Consider the following 20,177-nt stretch of genomic DNA (forward strand, 5'->3'; position numbering starts at 1 on the left):
GAGCAAGTCAGAGCAAGAGAAGACAGACCCGTGGTGGGGTGGTCAGGTCCGGACGTGCTGCTCATGGTGCCAACTGTTGTGGTCACCTGCAGAGGTAGGGTTCCCTTGTTGAGATTGATGCTGATGTGCACACACATGCACACATACCAAAAGGGTAGGAAAAGGCTTAAAACTCACACAATTGAGGTCTCAAGAAAGGGCAGCGCTGGCCTCTCAAGCAGCTCAGAAATGGCTTCAGAAAACAAAGAGAGGAGGCTGGCCTGGGTGTTCACTGTGGTTGAGGAGTGAGGCTAGGGCAAGTGTTCTGCACACAGGGGCCTGTGCACGTGGAATCTCCTGCTCTAAGGGAGAGACCACCCAGGCTTTCTCATCAGCTTGTCCAGGTGGGGGCACGAGAGGAAGAGGGCAGGGTGAGGCTTAAGCTGTGAGCTGTCAAACATCCAAAAATGGGGAGTCCAGTCCACACTGCCACTGCAGGGGGCCAGGGTTCAATCCCTGGTCTGGGAACTAGGATCCCACAAGCCACGCAGCCAAAAACAGAAAAAAATGGGGAGTCTGCTCATTACAAGCACAAACGTGTAAGAAGAAAATGCATTTGCAATTGCTTGGTTTTTTTTTTTGCGGTACGCAGGCCTCTCACTGTTGTGGCCTCTCCCGTTGCGGAGCACAGGCTCCGGACACGCAGGCTCAGCGGCCATGGCTCACGGGCCTAACTGCTCCACGGCATGTGGGATCTTCCTGCACCGGGGCACGAACCCGTGTCCCCTGCATCGGCAGGCGGACTCTCAACCACTGCGCCACCAGGGAAGCCCCAATTGCTTGTTTTTATATAAAGAAACACAAGAAGCTCAAGAAATGATCAACACAGGTCAAATTGGGGTGGCTGAAGCAAGAGCACTAGAGGCGACCAGGATATGCTGGTGGGGAATCTTCTTAAGTTAGATTCTTATCTTACAGAGTTTTTTTAACCTTAACATGCATTATTAAAATAAACAGTACGTAATTTATTACCTACTTGACTATCTGTTAGCCTGTATTTTTAACTTACTTTTGCTTTTTAAAATTCATTAATTTTAACTTTTCTTCATAGGAAACCATTCTAAGATATAGTCCTTTAAACCTTAATGGTTATAAAAGCTTAAGCCATAAAAAAATGAAAAATTTCAAATCTCTTCCTAACTAAACAAGAGGCTATTTTAAGCCACCTTAAACCCTTTCTGGAACAAGGTTGGGTATAATCAGTGAACTTTAAAAATGAAAAAAAAAATAATAGGAGGCATCAGAGTTTGTCCTTATATATCAAACTGGAGGGTATTGGGGGGAATAGGTTGCATATTGTAATGCACTAAAGGTTTGGGCCTAATCCCATAAACATAGCATGGTTCTCAAAGGTTTAAGTAAGCTTTGAGTAGTTTTCCTCCCATCAATTAAAATGGAAATTCATTTGGCTTGGCAATAGTGTAGCCTTTTAAATATCAAATTTCTCAGGGATATGCACATAGAAAACCTAATTTAAAAATCGAAAATGTACCTGAAGGGCTTCCCTGGTGGCGCAGTGGTTGAGAGTCTGCCTGCCGATGCAGAGAACGCGGGTTCGTGCCCCGGTCCGGGAAGATCCCACATGCCACGGAGCAGCTGGGCCCGTGAGCCATGGCCGCTGAGCCTGCGCGTCCAGAGCCTGTGCTCCGCAACTGGAGAGGCCACAACAGTGAGAGGCCCACGTACCGCAAAAAAAAAAAAAAAAAAAAAAAAAAAAAAAAAAAAAAAAAGAAAATGTACCTGAAAATTTAAATTTACACATCTCACATCTTGAGGTTCTCTGCCCTAAAAGGAGCAAATATTCTATTTGTCTCCAGAATTTTCTCGTCCAACTCACATTGTATCTTCCAGTCAACTTACATTCTCAAAGCCCAAGGAATTAAAAGTCTCACACACTCCCACAGGAAATAAAATTACAAACTGCTAAGGGAAATCAGTTACAGGGCCCTAATAATCAACAGATAAAGGAATCAAGGGAAAGAATCACAAATATTCGAATCAGCTGAAATAAGCAGCCTGAGCCCCACTGTTCAGAAGCAAAAGCTACATTCTGAAAGTGAAACACCTTCCCAAGCTTTGGGCTCCAGACTCTCCTGGTTGAGATAGAACCGCCAGGCCAGGTCAGTCCCTGGAGAAGGAGGGTGGGGACACCAGAGCAGTCACAAGAATAAACTCTGGGAGTTCCGCCTGCCCTCCTCTGCCTGGGGAATAATGGAAAAAGCTCCCTCCCCCAGGCTTCCATTCTCACAATGAGGAAACTCTCACCCAAATTCAACTAAAGGTTCTGATCCAGAGAACTCCCAAATTCAAGACCCTTTATCAGAAGACAGAATGCGTGACCTTCACAGATTTTCTCAATGGGCACAAATTACTTGGATCATGCCTAAGCTGTGGATGCAAAACTCCAACCTACATCTAGAAACAGGCACAAAGGAACTACAGTTACAGCCTCAAAAAGGGCATCACTCCACCCTGCCACCCCCATTGCAGGTGCGTCCCCAGCTTTCCAGGGTTGGAGCTTCTCTCAGTAGAAAGGGCTCTTTCTCAGGTGGGTGTGAGCAGGTAAGCATCTGCAGGGGGAGGCTTTCAAGAAGAACCAAATGGCCTTCAAGTCCTTCCCTTTGCAGCCTCAAGGCGGGGGCTTCTCTTAGAGACACTGACCTCAAACTCTGCTCCCAGCCAAGTTTCTCTGGACCAACATTGATATTTTAAAAGTGACGAACCCACTCTTTGCAGAATCCAGTAAAGTCACTCAAAAGCAGTGTTTATGTGTAAAGGAGGGAAGAAAATTGCAAGGCTAGTTCAACGAGCAAACTCACAAATATCTATTCCCTTCAGAAATGAATATAACAGTTAATTATTATTTCCACAGCAAGAAACTGCTTGGAAAACAATCACATTTGAACACTTCTAAGTGTTGCAAGTCTAAGACCTGATATTCCACTTGAAACGCCCCCAAAATAAGGACAGACTGTAACCAAGCAGGACCCTATGGGGCCTTCTGGAACAGAACTCCTCCCCCCACCCCCGGCCATGTCCTCCACCTGCCTCCTGTCTGTAGAAAAACTTTAGCCTCCTAGGCCTTCCCAGAGTTCCAAAGAATAAATTTAATCAGAGAAGTGAGAAAATGCAGGAAAAAAGAACAGTCAAGCAATATAAAATAATAATAGTTTAGCCATTAAAGTCAAGAACCTTTAGTTCCTCCTCAAGGGCTATAGATAATATTCTCAGCCATGTCCTTTGAGCTGTTCTGCAGATACTGAAATCCTCACCAGGTGGAAGATGTTAACTGTATGCTGCCCACCAGCACCTAGATCCCAGAACAGCTGGAAACAGAAGGCTGATGATGCTGACTCCCAATTACCTCACTGCCAACCAATCAGAAGAATTTGCACAAGCTGATCATACACCCCACGACACCCTCTCCCTCACCCCATCTTTAAAAATCTTTCCCTGAAAGCCTTTGGGGAGTTCAGGACTTTTAAGCACTAGCTACCTGGACTCCTTACTTGATGCCCTGCAATAAATGCTGCACTTTCCTTCACCACATCCCAGTGTCAGTAGATTGGCTTTATTATGTGTGGGCGAGTGGACCCAAGTTTGGCTCCTAACAAGACCTCAGAATATTTATACATGCTCCCAGGGGAGTGAAAAAAAGGGAAACAAGAAATAAATGGAACAAACATAATGTAATAATACTGAAATACATTATTTCATTTTTGAGACTCACTTCTTTGTAAATATTTTATACTGTCTTTCAAGATCTATTAATTAAATGCATTTTATATATTGAAAAACTGAGGCTCAAATAAGTGAATAAATTTTTCAAGGTGACAAACACAGAGAGGGGTAGGGCTGACAAGTGAGAACACCTAGGAAAGTTTCCAAAGACGTACCTCTGCCCCAAAGACTTCCCATAGGATATAGGTATCCAGGAAAGATCCAGGGGGAGAGACAAAAGGATTTCATATAAAGTAGTTCCAGCTGGTAATTCTCTGATTTCCTTTCATGTAAAATATCCACAAACAAAAAATAAATCTTTTAAAAAGAGCCATCCGGGGCTTCCCTGGTGGCGCAGTGGTTGAGTCCGCCTGCCGATGCAGGGGACACGGGTTCGTGCCCCGGTCCGGGAGGATCCCACGTGCCGCGGAGCGGCTGAGCCCGTGAGCCATGGCCGCTGAGCCTGCGCGTCCGGAGCCTGTGCTCCGCAACGGGAGAGGCCACAGCAGTGAGAGGCCCGCGGACCGCAAAAAAAAAAAAAAAAAAAAAAAAAGCCATCCATCGGCTGCGGAGAATAAACAATTAAAATACTGGGTCCGTTTGAAATGCACCACGGAGAACGAACAGCTGATAATGATGCTGTGAATTCGAGAGGGCAAGTGGGCCTTGGGAAGGTGGAAAGGATCTGAAAGTTTAGGGATTTACTGCCAGTCCTAGGAAGAGCTAGGCTGGGGGGACAGTGTCATGGATTTGAGGTCCTGCTTCCTAAAATTTTAAAAAATTCGAAAGAGAATGGGTGCTGCCTGGGAAGAAAACAGGGACTGGGGACACCACAGACCACAGCTCCTCCCAAGCACGAACCCCGGAAACCGAGTCACGACTGTCCCCTGATGACCCTCCCCAAGGTCACCGTACAATCTGGGGGACTCGGGGGGGGGGGGGGCTGCGGGCGCAGAGCTGCCCAGGAGCCGAAGTCGCGGCGCGAAGCGACGGGACAGGACTCCCGGGGTCCCGGCTGCCGGCCCCGACCCCACTAGCAAGACGGAGGGGACTGAGGTCCGAGAGGCACCCCCGGCCCACGCGAGTTCGCAGACTCGAGTTGACTGCAGGGAGGCCAGCGTCCCGCCACGGCAGGTTCCGACTCAATCCCCCCTCCCCGTCCTGGGACACATAGCCCCGCACACTCACCATTTCCCCACTTCTGGGGTCCCCGGCGTCCTCCCTTCGTCTCCCGCGGCCCAGGCAGGTCAAGACGCAACAGACGGTCCAGCAGAGACACCTGAGGCGGTTAAGTGCCGGTAAGCCGCGATCCCCGGCGCATCCACAAGGCGTAGAGATGTCCACGCCCAGCCGAGCGTCGCCTCACCCACCTGCCCTTGACGTGCCCCCTAGAGGACTGTTCGCAAGGACCCCCTCTCACCACCACCACCCCGCCCCCAGAGTTAACAGCAGGTGGAGATCACGTGGCCAAGCAGACCCGGATTCCGCTCTGACCCTCCAAGGATCTTTGCTTTCAACCAAATCCTGCTTCGGACCTGAATGGGGCACAGGTGTAAGCAGGTTACTCAAAGCTGTTTCTAGATGGACCGACCCCTTGAGGAGCAAGCCCAGAGCAAGTGGGTTGCCAGGGCCAGGCCAGACTGGAGCAGGAGGATCTCCTCTCACCAGTCACAAGCTATGAGACATGTTCATTAAATTCTTAGATGTATGAGGGGTTTTTTGTTTTTTTGTTTTTTGCGGTACGCGGGCCTCTCACTGCTGTGGCCTCTCCCGTTGCAGAGCACAGGCTCCGGACGCACAGGCTCAGCGGCCATGGCTCACGGGCCCAGCTGCTCTGCGGCATGTGGGATCTTCCCGGACCGGGGCACGAACCCGTGTCCCCTGCATCAGCAGGCAGACTCTCAACCACTGTGCCACCAGGGAAGCCCTAGATGTATGTTTTACATTATTTTTTCAGTGTGTTCTTAAAGCACTTTGAGATGTAAACAACTGTAATAGCCGTACAGCAAAATTCCTGTTTTCACTGATAAAATAAATTATAAATGTCATATATGTCCCACATTATTATAATTGTTATAAATGTCCCACATTAAATTATAAATGTTCCACATCATATAAATGTGGGATGTACCCAGAAACTATTAATATGCTTAAGAGATTGGATTGCAAACTCTTAATGCATTTAGCCATTTATTTGAAAGGCTTTGTTAAGATGCAACACATACTATACAATGGACCACTTTAAAATGTACAATGGACCACTTTAACATGTACAGTGCTGTGGTTTTCAGTATATTCATCACTATGGTCAATTTTATTTTATTTATTTTATTTTATTTTATTTTTGGCCACCACTGCACGGCATGCGAGATGTTAGTTCCCCAACCAGGGGAGGAACCCGTGCCCCCTGCAGTGGAAATGTGGAGTCTTAACCACTGGACCACCAGGGAAGTCCCTGTCATCAATTTTAGAACATTTCCATCATCTCAAAAAGAAACCCCTCTACCCTTTAGCTATCAGTATCTTCCCATTTTCCTCCTTCAGGCCCCAGGCAGTCACTAATCTACTTTTTGTCTCTATAGATTTCAGTATTCACTGACTTCATATGAATGGAATTATGTAATATGTGGACTTTGTTGTTGACTTCATTTACTTAGCATAATTTTTTCAAGGGATATCCAGGTATCAATACTTCCTTTGTTTTTATGGCTGAATAATATTGCATTATATAGGCATATCACATTTTCTTTATTCATCTGTTAATGGACATTTGGATTGTTACTACCTTTTGACTATTATGAAAAATGTTGCTATAAGCATTTGTAAAAAAATTAATAAAAAATTAATAAACATTTATTTGTTTAAATAAAACTTATTTAATAAAAAAATTAATTAAATAGAGTCAGGAGAGCAGAAGGGGGAGCTCCCACACCCTGCAATCATAGCAGAGCCCAAGAGGAAGAAGAAAGACTCCATTCTTGGCAAAGATTCAGTCAATGAAACACCGTAGATTTTACTATAACCCTCCCAAAGTCCTTTTCCCTTCTGTAAAAGCATTCTCCTTCCCTTGCTCTGGGGAGACTTGCACACAGCTTGCGGTGGTTGCACACCCTGAATTGCAGTTCTCTGCTGATCCTGAATAAACCCATCTTTGCTGGAGAAATAGCTGACAGTCTGTTTCAAATCAGGGCTGTCATGTACAAGTTTTTGGGTAAACATGTGCTTTTATTTCACTTGGGCATATGCCTGGGAGTGGAATTGATGGGTCATATGGTAATTCTGGGTTTAAGTTTTGAGAAAATGCCTGACTGTTTTCCAAAGTGGCTGCATCATTTTGTATTCCCACCAACAGTGTATGAGGGTTCCAATTTCTCCATATCCTCAAGTACACTTATTCTTTCACTTTTGATTCTAGCCATTCTAGTGGGTGTGAAGTTGTGTCTTACGGGGTTTTTTTAAACTGTTATAATTAATATATAACATTATATTAGTTTCAGCTGTACAACATGATGCTCCCACATTTGTATATATTTCAATATGATCACCACAATAAGTCTAGTTAACCTCTCTTACCACACATAGTTACAAAAAAAAATTTATCTTGCAATGAGGACTTTAAAGCTCCACTCTTTTAGCAACTTTCAAATCTACAGCACAGTATTTATTGACTACAGTTGCCATGCTGTACATAACATTCCCGTGACTTATTTTATAAATGGAAATTTGTATCTTTTGACCCCCTTCGTGCATTTCACCTAACCCCCACCCTCGTTGTGGTTTTGACTTGCATTTTCGTAATGTGTAATCGTGTTCAGAAATCTTCATATGTTCTTGACCATTAGTATCTTCCTTGGAAAAATGTCTGTTCAAGTGTTTTGACACTTTTTAAAATATTTATTTGGCTGCACCAGATCTTCGTTGTGGCATGCAGGATCTTTTAGTTGTGGCATGCGGAATCTTTAGTTGTGGCATGCAGAATCTTTAGTTGTGGCATGCGGAATCTTTAGTTGCATCATGCAAACTCTTAGTTGCGGCATGTGGGATCTAGTTCCCTGACTAGGGAACAAACTAGGGATCGAACCCTGGCCCCCTGCACTGGGAGTGTGGAGTCTTAGCGACTGGACTACCAGGGAAGTCCCAAGTGTTTTGCCACTTTTAAACTGGGTTGTCTGGCTTTCTATTATTGATTTATAGGAGTTCTTTATTTACTCTTGATGCAAGTCCCTTATCAGATATATTATTTTCAAATTTTTATTCCATTCTGTGAGTAGTGTTTTCACTCTCTTGCTTTAAAACTTTATACTTTTAATTGTGATGACATACACATACCATAAAATTTACATCTTAACTATTGTTAAGTGTACAGTTCAGCAGTGTGAAGTACATTGACTATGGGAAACCAATCCCAGAGCTGTTTTCATCATGCAAAACTGAAACTCTATACCCAATTAAACAGCAACCCTCCATTCACACCCTCCTCCAGCCCCTGAAACCATGTGGAATAGACTTCCTTTCTTTTTTTTTAAAATATTTATTTATTTTTGGCTACATCGGGTCTTAGTTGCAGCACACGGGATATTTCATTGCAGCCTGTAGGCTCTTCATTGCCATTCACAGGCTTCTCTTTAGTTGTGGTGCATGGGCTTAGTTGGCATGTGGGATCTTAGTTCCCCGACCAAGGATCAAACCCATGTCTCCTGCATTGGAAGGTGGATTCTCAACCATTGGGTCACCAGGGAAGTCCCTCCCCATGGACTTTTCTTGGGCCATTTGTTGAAAATCAATTGACCATAAATGTAGGGGATCATTTCTAAACTCTCAGTTCTGTCCCATTGATCCATATGTCTAAACTTATGCCAGTACCACACTGTCCTGGTTATTGTAGCTTTGTAGTACTTTTTAAAACGTACTACAGTTAACTTGTTCCTGTTCTAGATCCCATTCATCTTCTCTGAAAACCAGTGGCTCTCCTCTTCCCTACTACTCTATCCAATTGGGACCCTGCTCTTCCACCTTACATAACTCTTACCACTCTGTTCTTCCATCCCCCACACCCCAGGACCCCGCTATTCCTCCTCTGGAGCCCTAGCCTTTGTCTCTTTGGAAACCTACTCTCTGCTTCAACATTCTGCCTCCCCACTCTTATTTCCAGGATCTCCTTTACCCCCAGGATGCTTGGTCTCCTCTTCCTGAACCGATTCCTCTTCTGTGGGCAGAACTCTACCCTATATTCATCTCCTTTCAGTGTTCCTTATTTTCACAGAGCCTTCACTGGGATGGGCATGACAAGTACTGGCCCCAGGTGTGCATGGCTCACAAACATCTCTGGGGAGGCCTTTGCCTCAACTCCTACTTCCTTTCTCTTACCTGTCACCTGGTATCCTGGGGCTAACTCAGGAATAGCCATGAGAGTTTAGGAGAGGGGACCTTTTACCGGGGAAAGGAAAGGGGCTAAAAAGATCAGATGGGGGCTTCCCTGGTGGCGCAGTGGTTGAGAGTCCGCCTGCCGATGCAGGGGACACGGGTTCGTGCCCCTATCCCAGAAGATCCCACATGCCACGGAGCGGCTGGGCCCGCGAGCCATGGCCGCGGAGCCTGTGTGTCCAGAGCCTGTGCTCCGCAACGGGAGAGGCCACAGCAGTGAGAGGCCCGCGTACAGCAAAAAAAAAAAAAAAAAAAAGATCAGATGGATGCTCTTCTTACAAAAGACAGTACACATACGAGTTTTTACTGAATTGAGCAGGTCATTTGTAACACAAATTTTCAGCAGCACCTCAAAATCTGTGCTTTACCACCTCCTCGGGGGGTTGTATCCTTCAAGCAGAGTGGGAATCACTTATTAAGCTACTGTCTCTCAGCTTCAATCTCATCCCTACAGATTTGTGTGTGTGTTGCTGGAACTGGGTCTCAGCAAACCATGTTTCTGCCTTGGTGCAGGCTCCCTCTTAGAGGCTACCAACAGGGGGTGATAGAGAGCCTGAAAGGCTGTAGTGGGGAGAAGGGACTTGATTCTTCCAGTTTCTGGTCAAACCAGCTTCTTCACCCTGGCAAAGGCATGTCCTCCTAGCATCAGCTGCTAACTCCAGCTGGTAGTTTTCTCATCACTTGCAGAACCCGCCTCGTTGAGGCTCCTCAGAGAAACAATCACCAGTCAAGCTGCACCCCTCTCTCCCTCTCTTAGGATTCTGTGTTCCAACCCCACAGGACCCATCTTCCACGTTTCTAAAATTGAAACTATATATAGATAGACAGATATAAGATACTACTACTATACTATACTTAAGATTGGTAACCAACAAAGACCTACTGTATAGCGCAGGGAACTCTACTCAATTTTTTGTGATAGCCTATATGAGAAAAGGATCTAAAAAAGAATGGATATATGTATATGTATAACTGAATAACTTTGCTGTACACCTGAAACTAACACAATATTGTAAATCAACTATACTCCAATAAAACTAAAATTTTCTTTTAAACTGGCCAATAATTTTTATATCAAATCCCTTTTTTTTTGCTGCATTGGGTCTTCATTGTAGTGCATGGGTTTCTCATTGCAGTTGCTTCTCTTGTTGCAGAGCATAGGCTCTAGGCACACGGACTTCAGTAGTTGCAGCACTTGGGCTCAGTAGTTGTGGTGCACGGGCTTAGTTGCTCCGTGGCATATGGGATCTTCCCAGACCAGGGATCAAACCTGTGTCCCCTGCATTGGCAGGAAGATTCTTAACCACTGCGCCACCAAGGAAGTCTAAATCCTCCTTATTAATATACCGAAGATGGCTTGTCTCTTCTGACTGGACTGTAGATGCTATAACACCTTCCTCAGATAAACGACAAGGTCCTACTATATAGCACAGGGAAATATATTCAATATCCTGTGGTAAACCACAATGGAAGAGAATATGAAAAAGAATGTGTGTGTGTATGTGTATGTGTGTGTGTGTGTGTGTGTATATATATATAGCTGAATCACTTTGCTGTACACCAGAAATTAACACAACATTGTAAATCAACTATATTTGAATAAAATATTTTTTTTTTACAAAGCCCATCCTCCAACTCCCTTAAGTCTAGACATTTTTTGCCAGCCAAGGGAGTTTGAATTCAGACAGACCTCACCTCTACTGGACCAGTCTCTTGATGGGGTCTTTGATCCCTTGTGTTGGCCAGTTCTGTCTCTGAGAGACATCTTCCCTTTCTACTGTGGCCTCTGCCTTTCTTCCCTTTGGGCTGTGACAGTAGCCCATTGCCCAATTTTAGGACTGTAGGGAGCAAAGCAAACCTTACCCACTAATTGTTGTGTAAGTCTGTTCTAACCTGTTTGGGAGATGCTTGGAGGACAGGTGCAAGGCGCTGGTCTCTCTTGAGCCTAATTCAGCTCTCAGGTAGGAAAAGCAGCAGGCACTGCTCATAAAGATGCACAGCAGACTAGAGACCCACAAATATCTGGGGCAAGAGATTATGGAGTTTAGACATACCATAGACTGCCCAAATTCTGGAGGAGACGCTGGAGTGAGATTCTTTGAGATATTGGGACATTCAAAGCAGCTGTGTAGGGAATTCCTTAGCCGTCCAGTAGTTAGGACTCCCACGCTTCCACGGCAGGGGGCCCGGGTTCGATCCCCGGTCCTGGTCACGGAACTAAGATCCCGCAAGCCGAGTGGCAGGCCAAAGGAAAAGAGAAAAGCAGCTGTGTAGAAAGTTATGTCAGGGATGATGGTGGAGAAGGAAGCACCAGGTACCTGATTCCCCACATAGACAACAATTGTACTGCCACAAACTCTCTGAAGTTAACTCTTTTGAAACGATGGAGTCTTATTTGAATTCGTGGCTTCCATGGGAAATCTTGGCTACTCCACTGCAGCCATTTCAGTCAATTTCAGCCTTTAGTGCAAGAGTGAGTACCCATCCCACACCACTCAGCCCATGGCAGACAGCTTTGGAGACAGTGGCACCTATGCCAGGTGTGGCTTGCTAGACCCAGGGTGGGACAAAAAGACCTTGTCCTCCAATTATCTGGGTTCTATGTTCTGATGGCTGATTACTGCTTTTGATCACTGAGGTGCAGACACTGAGTCTAGCTAGCATTGTTTCAACCCCTACCAGCCGAAGTGGCTTCCAGGAGATTTTAAGGAACAGTATCTTTTTTGTTTGTTTGTTTGTTTCTTTTTCCCTTTTTCAACTTTTTGATTTAAGGATTACAATACTCACAGGCAACCAGATATATGGCCGAATTTAGAAAGTGACTGCAGATGCCCAAGGAAAAATTAAGAGGTACAAACTATTATGTATAAAATATACTACAAGGTGGGAGTTTCCTGGTGGCCTAGTGGTTAGGATTCCAGGCTTTCACTGCTATGGCCCAGGTTCAATCCCTGGTTGGGGAACTGAGATCCCTCAAGCCATGCAGCAAGCCAAAAAATAATAATAAATAAATAAAATAAAATATACTACAAAGACACATTGTACAACAGAGGGGACATAGCCAATATTTTATAATAACTATAAATGGAATATAACCTTTAAAAAATGTGAATCACTATACTGTACACCCGTAACTTACAATGTTGAACATCAACTATACTTCAATTTTTAAATATTTTTTTAAATTTAAGTGAGCCAATAGAATCCAAAATTTAAAACAGAATACCATTAACAATCGTAACAAAGAAGATTAAATATTTAGGTGTAAATCTAACAAAACATGTACAGGATATGTATCCTGAAAATTACAAAATGCTGATGAAATCGAAGATCTAAATAAATGAAGACATACCATGTCCATGGATTAGAAGACTCAACATAGTAAACATGACAATTCTCCCCTTGACAGATAAGTTTAAAGTAATTTCTGTCAAAATTCCAGGAAGATTTTGCATAGACATAGTCAAACTTGTTCTAAGATTTATATGGAATGGCATAGGTCACAGAATAGCTGAAAACAATTTTGGAAAAAGTATAAAATGGAAGGGATCACTCTGCCCAATGTTGAGGCTTACCGTACAGCTACAGAAATCAAGATATGGTGGTACTGGTAAAAGGATAGATACCTAAAACAATGGAGTAGAATAGGGAACCCAGAAATAGACCCACAAAAATATGCCCAACTGATTTTTTTTTAAGACACAAAAACAGTCAATGGAGAAAGGATAGACTTTTCAACAAATAATGCTGGAGCAACTGGACATTTATGGGAGGGAGAGGGAAGAAGCATTATCTAAATCTTCCACTTCGTACCAAAATTAACTCAAATTATGGACGAAATGAAAATGTAATGCATAAAACCATAACACTTTTAGGGAAAAAAGGAGAAAATCTAATCTTTGGGACTTAGGACTAGTGAAGAATTCTTAAACTTGATACCAAAAATAAGATCCATAAAAGGAAAAACCAGTAAATTGGACTTCATCAAATGTATAAAATTGTTTGCTCTGCAAGACAGGCTGGCAAGAAGATGAAAAGACAAGCTGCAGACTGGGAGGAAATGTTTGCAAAACACATATCTGCAAATGACTCTTATCTAGAATATATAAAGAACTCTCAAAACTCAACTATTTGGGGGACCCGGAGGAAGATGGCGGAAGAGTAAGACGCGGAGATCACCTTCCTCCCCACAGATACATCAGAAATTCATCTACACGTGGAACAACTCCTACAGAACACCTACTGAACGCTGACAGAAGACCTCAGATCCCCCAAAAGGCAAGAAACTCCCCACATACCTGGGTAGGGCAAAAGAAAAAAAGAATAAACAGAGACAATAGGATAGGGACGGGACCTGCACCAGTGGGAGGGAGCCGTGAAGGAGGGAAGGTTTCTACACACTACAAGCCCCTTCGCGGGCGGAGACTGCAGGTGGCGGAGGGGGAAAGCTTCGGAGTAGCGGAGGAGAGCACAGCAACAGGGGTGCGGAGGGCAAAGCAGAGAGATTCTGGCACAGAGGACCGGTGCCCTCAGGCACACACCAGCCCGAGAGGCTTGTCTGCTCGGCCGCCGGGGCGGGAGGGGCTGGGAGCTGAGGCTCGGGTATCGGCTTTCAGTCGGAGCGCAGGGAGAGGACTGGGGCTGGCGGCAGGAAGAGAGCCTGAAGGGGTTAGTGCACCACGGCTAGCCCGGAGGGAGTCCGGAGAAAGGGTCTGGAGCTGCCGAAGAGGCAAGAGACTTTTTTCCCTTTTGTTTCCTGGTGCGCGAGGAGAGGGCATTAAGAGGGCTGCTTGGGGAAACGCCGGAGACAGGCGCGAGCCGCGGGTAAAGCGCAGACCTCGGAGACGGGCGTGGGACGCTGGGGCTGCCGCCGCCGCCGCCGCCGCCGCCGCCGCCGCCGCCGGGCCTGTGTGCGAGCGCGGGTCACTGTCCGCCCCGCCTTCCGGGGGGCCTGTGCACCCCGCCACTGCCGGGGTCCCGGGACCCGGGGACGGCTTTCCCGGGAAAGCGCACGGAGCGCCACAGGCTGCTGCAACGTCACGCCGGCCTCTGCCGCCACAGGCCCGCCCCACACTGCGCGCCCCTCCCTCCCCTCTGCCTGAGTGAGCCAGAGCCCCCGAATCAGTGGCTCCTTTAAACCCGTCCTGTCTGAGCGAAGAACGGACGCCCTCTGGCGACCTACGCGCAGAGGCGGGGCCAGGTCCAAGGCTGAGACCCGGGAGCTGTGAGAGCAGAGACAGGGAAATCTCTCTGTGCAGCCTCGGAGGCAGCGGATTAAAGCTCCACGGTCCATTTGCTGTGCCCTGTGTCTGTGGAGTGCATGAATGGACAGCGAATCATCCCAACTTGAGGAAGTGGACTTTGAGGACAAGATTTAAGACTTTCCCCCCTTTTCCTCTTTTTACAATGAATTATCCCAAATTAAGGAGGTGGACTTAGAGAGCAAGATTTCAGACTTCTTGCCCTTTTCCTCTTTTTACAACGAATTATCCCAAATTGAGGAGGTGGACTTGGAGAGCAAGATTTTTGATTTTTCCCCCTGCTCTCTTTTTGTGAATGTGTATGTGTAATCTTCTGTGTAAGATTCTCTCTGTATAGCTTTGCTTCCACCATATGTCCCAGGGTTCTATCGGTCCGTTTTTTTTTTCAATAATTACTTTTTAATTTTAATAACGCTACTATATTTCATACTTTATTCTATTTTACTTTACCTGCTCTTTCTTTTTTTCCTACCTTCCCTTCCTCCCTCCCTCCCTCTGCTCCTCCTTTCCTTCTTTCTTTTTCTTTCCTCCCTCCCTCCCTCCCACCCTTCTTCTTTCCACTTTCTTTTTCTTTCCTTCCTCCCTCCCTCCCTTCTGTCTTTCTTTCTTTCCTTCCTCCCTCCCTCCCTCCCTTCTTCCATTCACTCTTCCTTTTGCTTTCATTCCTCCCTCCCTCCCTCCTTTCTTTCCTTCTTTCTTACCAGCCTTCCTCCCTCCCTCCCTCCTTTCTTTCTTTCTTCCATCCTTCCTTCCTTTCTTCCCTTCTTCCTTTCTTTCCCTGTCTCTTTCTTTCTTCTACTAATTCTTTCTTTCTACTTTTTCTCCCTGTTATTCTGAGCCGGGTGGATGAAAGGCTCTTGGTGCTGCAGCCAGGAGTCAGTGCTGTGCCTCTGAAGTGGGAGAGCCAACTTCAGGACACGGGTCCACAAGAGACCTCCCAGCTCCACATAATATCAAGCGGCGAAAATCTCCCAGAGATCTCCATCTCAACACCAGCACCCAGCTTCAGTCAACGACCAGCAAGCTACAGTGCTGGTCACCCTATGCCAAGCAACTAGTAAGGCAGGAACACAACCCCACCCATTAGCAGAGAGGCTACCTAAAAACATAATAAGGCCACAGGCACCCCAAAACACACCACCAGACGTGGACCTGTCCACCAGAAAGACAAGATCGAGCCTCAACCACCAGAACACAGGCATTAGTCCCCCCCACCAGGAAGCCTACACAACCTACTGAAACAACCTTAGCCACTGGGGACAGACACCAAAAACAACGGGAACTACGAATCTGCAGCCTGCAAAAAGGAGACCCCAAAAACAGTAACATAAGCAAAATGAGAAGACAGAAAAACACACAGCAGGAGAAGGAGCAAGATAAAAACCTACCAGACCTAACAAATGAAGAGGTAATAGGCAGTCTACCTGAAAAAGAATTCAGAATAATGATAGTAAAGCTGATCCAAGATTCTATTTCCAAGATCCATAATCTTGGAAATAGAATAGACAAAATGCAAGAAACAGTTAACAAGGACCTAGAAGAACTAAAGATGAATCAAGCATCGATTAAAAACACAATAAATGAAATGAAAAATACTCTAGATGGGATCAATAGCAGAATAACTGAGGCAGAAGAACGGATAAGTGAGGTAGAAGATAAAATAGTGGAAATAACTGCTGCAGAGCAAAATAAAGAAAAAAGAATGAAAAGAACAGAGGACAGTCTCAGAGACCTCTGGGACAACATTAAACGCACCAACATTCGAATTATAGGGTTCCAGAAGAAGAAGAGAAAAAGAAAGGGACTGAGAAAATATTTGAAGAGATTATAGTTGAAAACTTCCCTAATATGGGAAAGGAAATAGTTAATCAAGTCCAGGAGGCACAGAGAGTCCCATACAGAATAAATCCAAGGAGAAATACACCAAGACACATATTAATCAAACTGTCAAAAATTAAACACAAAGAAATCATATTAAAAGCAGCAAGGGAAAAACAACAAATAACACACAAGGGAATCCCCATCAGGTTAACAGCTGATCTCTCAGCAGAAACTCTACAAGCCAGAAGGGAGTGGCAGGACATAATTAAAATGATGAAGGAGAGAAACCTGCAACCAAGATTACTCTACCCAGCAAGGATCTCATTCAGATTTGATGGAGAAATTAAAACGTTTACAGACAAGCAAAAGCTGAGAGAGTTCAGCACCACCAAACCAGCTTTACAACAAATGCTAAAGGAACTTCTCTAGGCAAGAAACACAACAGAAGGAATATACCTACAATAACGAACCCAAAGCAATTAAGGAAATGGGAATAGGAACATACATATCAATAATTACCTTGAATGTAAATGGACTAAATGCTCCCACCAAAAGACACAGAGTGGCTGAATGGATACAAAAACAAGACCCATATATATGCTGTCTACAAGAGACCCACTTCAGACCTAGAGACACATACAGATTGAAAGTAAGGGGATGGAAAAAGATATTCCATGCAAATGGAAATCAAAAGAAAGCTGGAGTAGCAATTCTTATATCAGACAAAATAGACTTTAAAATAAAGACTATTAGAAGAGACAAAGAAGGACACTACATAACGATAAAGGGATCGATCCAAGAAGAAGATATAACAATTGTAAATATTTATGCACCCAACATAGGAGCACCTCAATACATAAGGCAAATACTAACAGCCATAAAAGGGGAAATCAACAGTAACACAATCATAGTAGGGGACTTTAACACCCCACTTTCACCAATGGACAGATCATCCAAAATGAAAATAGATAAGGAAACACAAGCTTTAAATAATACATTAAACAAGATGGACTTAGTTGATATTTATAGGACATTCCATCCAAAAACAACAGAATACACATTTTTCTCAAGTGCTCATGGAACATTCTCCAGGATAGATCATATCTTGGGTCACAAATCAAGCCTTGGTAAATTTAAGAAAATTGAAATTATATCAAGTATCTTTTCCGACCACAATGCTATGAGACTAGACATCAATTACAGGAAAAGATTTGTAAAAAATACAAACACATGGAGGCTAAACAATACACTACTCAATAACGAAGTGATCACTGAAGAAATCAAAGAGGAAATTAAAAAATACCTAGAAACAAATGACAATGGAGACACGACGACCTAAAACCTATGGGATGCAGCAAAAGCAGTTCTAAGGGGGAAGTTTATAGCAATACAATCCCACCTTAAGAAACAGGAAACATTTTGAGTAAACAACCTGACCCTGCACCTAAAGCAATTAGAGAAAGAAGAACAAAAAAACCCCCAAAGTTAGCAGAAGGAAAGAAATCATAAAGATCAGATCAGAAATAAATGAAAAAGAAATGAAGGAAACGATAGCAAAGATCAACCAAACTAAAAGCTGGTTCTTTGAGAAGATAAACAAAATTGACAAACCATTAGCCAGACTCATCAAGAAAAAAAGGGAGAGACTCAAATCAATAGAATTAGAAATGAAAAAGGAGAAGTAACAACTGACACTGCAGAAATACAAAAGATCATGAGAGATTACTATAAGCAACTCTATGCCAATAAAATGGACAACCTGGAAGAAATGGACAAATTCTTAGAAATGCACAACCTGCCAAGACTGAATCAGGAAGAAATAGAAAATATGAATAGACCAATCACAAGCACTGAAATTGAAACTGTGATTAAAAATCTTCCATCAAACAAAGGCCCAGGACCAGATGGCTTCACAGGCGAATTCTATCAAGCATTTAGAGAAGAGCTAACACCCATCCTTCTCAAACTCTTCCAAACAATATCAGAGGAAGGAACACTCCCAAACTCATTCTACGAGGCCACCATCACCTTGATACCAAAACCAGGCAAGGATGTCACAAAGAAAGAAAACTACAGGCCAATATCACTGATGAACATAGATGCAAAAATCCTCAACAAAATACTAGCAAACAGAATCCAACAGCACATTAAAAGGATCATACACCATGATCAAGTGGGGTTTATTCCAGGAATGCAAGGATTCTTCAATATACGCAAATCAATCAATGTGATACACCATATTAACAAGTTGAAGGAGAAAAACCATATGATCATCTCAATAGATGCAGAGAAAGCTTTCGACAAAATTCAACACCCATTTATGATAAAAACCCTGCAGAAAGTAGGCATAGAGGGAACTTTCCTCAACATAATAAAGGCCATATATGACAAACCCACAGCCAACATTGTCCTCAATGGTGAAAAACTGAAACCATTTCCACTAAGATCAGGAACAAGACAAGGCTGCCCATTCTCACCACTCTTATTCAACATAGTTTTGGAAGTTGTAGCCACAGCAATCAGAGAAGAAAAGGAAATAAAAGGAATCCAAATTGGAAAAGAAGAAGTAAAGCTGTCACTGTTTGCAGATGACATGATACTATACATAGAGAATCCTAAAGATGCTACCGAAAAACTACTAGAGCTAATCAATGAATTTGGTAAAGTAGCAGGATACAAAATTAATGTACAGAAATCTCTGGCATTCCTGTACACTAATGATGAAAAATCTGAAAATGAAATCAAGAAAACACTCCCATTTACCATTGCAACAAAAAGAATAAAATATCTAGGAATAAACCTACCTAAGGAGACAAAAGACCTGTATGCAGAAAATTATAAGACACTGATGAAAGAAATTAAAGATGATACAAATAGATGGAGAGATATACCATGCTCCTGGATTGGAAAAATCAATATTGTGAAAATGACTCTACTACCCAAAGCAATCTACAGATTCAATGCAATCCCTATCAAACTACCACTGGCATTTTTCACAGAGCTAGAACAAAAAATTTCAAAATTTGTTTGGAAAAACAAAAGACCCCGAATAGCCAAAGCAATCTTGAGAACGAAAAACGGAGCTGGAGGAATCAGGCTCCCTGACTTCAGACTATACTACAAAGCTACAGTAATTAAGACAGTGTGGTACTGGCATAAAAACAGAAAGATAGATCAGTGGATCAGGATAGAAAGCCCAGAGATAAACCCACGCACATATGGCCAACTTATCTTTGATAAAGGAGGCAGGAATGTACAGTGGAGAAAGGACAGCCTCTTCAATAAGTGGTGCTGGGAAAACTGGACAGGGACATGTAAAAGTTTGAGATTAGATCATTCCCTAACACCATACACAAAAATAAGCTCAAAATGGATTAAAGACTTAAATGTAAGTCCAGAAACTATCAAACTCTTAGAGGAAAACATAGGTAGAACACTCTATGACATAAACCACAGCAAGATCCTTTTGGAACCACCTCCTAGAGAAATGGAAATAAAAACAAAGATAAACAAATGGGACCTAATGAAACTTCAAAGCTTTTGCACAGCAAAGGAAACCATAAACAAGACCAAAAGACAACCCTCAGAATGGGAGAAAATATTTGCAAATGAAGCAACTGACAAAGGATTAATCTCCAAAATTTATAAACAGCTCATGCAGCTCAATAGCAAAAAAACAAACAACCCAATCCAAAAATGGGCAGAAGACTTAAATAGGCATTTCTCCAAAGAAGATATACAGACTGCCAACAAACACATGAAAGAATGCTCAACATCATTAATCATTAGAGAAATGCAAATCAAAACTACAATGAGATATCATCTCACACCAGTCAGAATGGCCATCATCAAGAAATCTAGAAACAATAAATGCTGGAGAGGGTGTGGAGAAAAGGGAACACTCTTGCACTG

The 20,177-nt window shown here is 43.7% G+C and overlaps 1 protein-coding gene across 1 annotated transcript in view; it reads right to left on the minus strand.

Annotated features, from left to right (window-relative positions):
• Positions 1-1,800: 1,800 nt before the first annotated feature.
• The window catches only part of PRKCSH (protein kinase C substrate 80K-H), a 132,519-nt gene continuing 114,142 nt past the window's right edge, over positions 1,801-20,177 (minus strand). The window contains exon 18 of the mRNA XM_060094076.1: positions 1,801-1,817. The gene's annotated coding sequence lies outside the window, so the exon portion shown is untranslated. The remainder of the gene's footprint in view (positions 1,818-20,177) is intronic.

The sequence above is a fragment of the Mesoplodon densirostris genome, chromosome 3 (assembly GCF_025265405.1).
Source record: "Mesoplodon densirostris isolate mMesDen1 chromosome 3, mMesDen1 primary haplotype, whole genome shotgun sequence".
Classification (NCBI taxonomy): Eukaryota; Metazoa; Chordata; class Mammalia; order Artiodactyla; family Ziphiidae; genus Mesoplodon; species Mesoplodon densirostris.